This window comes from Osmia lignaria, unplaced genomic scaffold (genome assembly GCF_051020975.1).
Source record: "Osmia lignaria lignaria isolate PbOS001 unplaced genomic scaffold, iyOsmLign1 scaffold0100, whole genome shotgun sequence".
NCBI lineage: Eukaryota > Metazoa > Arthropoda > Insecta > Hymenoptera > Megachilidae > Osmia > Osmia lignaria.
The window spans coordinates 10,001-12,500 of record NW_027478241.1 but is presented as its reverse complement, the minus strand read 5'-3'; the positions used below and the strand labels follow the sequence as shown (position 1 = coordinate 12,500).

The 2,500-nt window shown below is 44.4% G+C and overlaps 1 non-coding gene across 1 annotated transcript; it reads left to right on the top strand.

The window, feature by feature from the left end:
• The first annotated feature begins 1,162 nt into the window (after positions 1-1,162).
• Positions 1,163-1,317, top strand: LOC143307922 (5.8S ribosomal RNA). The gene has a single exon (XR_013064961.1). It is a non-coding gene; the product is annotated as a 5.8S ribosomal RNA (ribosomal RNA).
• Positions 1,318-2,500: the final 1,183 nt, after the last annotated feature.

Here is a 2,500-nt window from a genome sequence, read left to right as displayed (position 1 = left end):
GCTGATGTGAATGGAAGTAAAAGACGCTTGCGTGAGGTCTCTCGACCTTTATCTCTCTAACTTATACTTATGGGTCGTCGTCTACTTGATCGGGTACAAACAAGTCGTAAGAAACAAACAAACAAACCACAAAAATACAAGTCGTAAAAAAACAAACTTCTGTTGGTTAACCTACAATATGAAGGATCGAAATGAAAGAAGGATCATATTATTACAAACCGAAAGTGAAGGATCATTAAAATTGAAATACAATATATATAAATATATAAATGTACCCGTCGTTGCGACACCCTAGTTAAATGGAAAGATATAAAAAAGAGAGAAAAGGAATACAGATGACCCGCCGTCTGATCTTTGCTAAATGATCTGGCATCACCGGAGTTTTTTTGGTCCGTGTTGCGTTCGCTCTATTCGAAATGAAACTCGCGGAGGCGAAGAATTGTTAAAAGTTTACGAAGCGTCTAGGAGTGGTTAAAACTGAGAGAGTTGAAACTACGATGTATTAGAACGAGCAACCGTCGAAACTTTGTTTTCGCGACGTTCTTTTCGTCGCTCTCGTCCCCACGCTCCTACGCTTTGGTTGTTTCTTTGCCATCCGTGTTGCGATAAAAAGATTTCTCCATTGTCCAAAAAGGACGGATCGAGATTCCTCTTTCGAGAGGGAGAGAGAGGTACTTGCGGGTAACCTGGAATCTACGAAACACGCACCGTGGTAAGATTCGTGCGTCCGCCTGATCGATGTGTGTTGTTTACGGACCGGCTGAGAAGCGACGATAGCGAGTCTTTGAAAAACTATGTGTCCATTAGTTAGACCGATCGTCGCCGGCCGTGTGTCTGTTCGAATCTCGCAACCCACGATTCAGCGACAGGACGCGCGCTCGCATTCCTTGTGTGCGTTCGTACTTTTCAAGGTTTTTAAATGTACTTTACGCCCGACCGTCGAGAGGAGCGTGCCACTGGGCGTTTCTCCGACGGTTTCCGTCCTTGGACGCGATCGTGTCGTCAACGATCGAACAAACAAACAAATACGTTGGCGACGCCCGAATTCGCTCTCCCGCACGCGCCGGGTGGGAGAGTGATGTGGGTATCGAATGTGATGCGTGTTAATAATGAAAATAACACTCTAAAGATCTAAAGAGTTTGAAATACAAAATTTTACGATTACCCTGAACGGTGGATCACTTGGCTCGTGGGTCGATGAAGAACGCAGCTAATTGCGCGTCAACGTGTGAACTGCAGGACACATGAACATCGACATTTCGAACGCACATTGCGGTCCACGGATACAATTCCTGGACCACGCCTGGCTGAGGGTCGTTTTCTTAACAAAAGACTGCTTGCGTTTGCTTCTCGAAAAAAGAGTAATTCATTTCTTTCTAAACATCTCGCCGTCGTTCAACGAAAGTAGAACGTTTCGGAGCGGGATTATCGAACGAAATTGAAAGAATGAATGAACGATAAACAAAGAAAGAGTCGCAACGTACGAGCGATAGTTGGGCAGTTCGTCGGCGTTTGTCGTGGAAACGATGTGACGAAAATCGCAACCGATACACTAAATGCAGGCCGTTAAAGGAGAGAAACAAATTTCGAAATATCTCTTCGAACTAGCGCAAGTGCGTCACGGCGCGCGAGTCGTTCGTTAAAATTTATAAACGACCGCCCGTGAAAGCACCGAGTTCTCGGAAGATAATCTATAAAGATTCTCCATCCTGCTGGAAGTTATCGGATCGGCGCGATTGTTCACTTGTAGAAATCCACGCTCCCGACGTTGCCAGAAACGATATTTACGAAAGGTGTGTCAAAAATAAACGAAAGAAGCTCTCCTATAAATTTAGAAAAAGCAAACGAGTGAAATGTTTGAGATGATAATTTGCTGAAATGCAAGCTCGAATAGCCCCAGGGTTTCGAATGATTCCCCGCGCTTTATACATCTCTCTGTTTACAAACGGTGTATAAATGAAAGATCGCTTCAGATGGGTCGTCGCTGTTTGACGCGCGATGCTGTTCCTTTTTTTTTGTCTGTCTGTGCGTTTAGCTTCGCTAAACAAGTTAAATGGTTAAAAAGCGTCGAAAAAGCGAATACACACGCGACAAGACAAATCTAACGAGTAAAGGAACGCTCCGCTCCAAGATAAAAATGGTTGTTTACAATCAATACAGCGTTTCGGTACCCCTGATCGTAGTCTAAAACTGTGTAACAAAAGAGAGGAAAGCGAATGGTGAAGGAACTTCGAAGCCTCCGTGGCGTGGCTAGAACTTGTGATAAAAGTATGTTTGCAGCAATTATGCATGCTCCCGTTAAAACAGCATTTCAATGTCTCGCATGGCTTAAAGCTCTAGGAGGCTTCAACATTTAGAATACATACGGACTACTTCGTTTGTTAAAGATAAGCGAAGACCGCGCGACCATCGCTCGGTCGTCCAGTCCTCGAAAGTTTTGTTGCGTTCCAAAGAAGAGACAAATGGGGTTTACCCTTGCGCTAAGGGGAGAAGAAGAGAA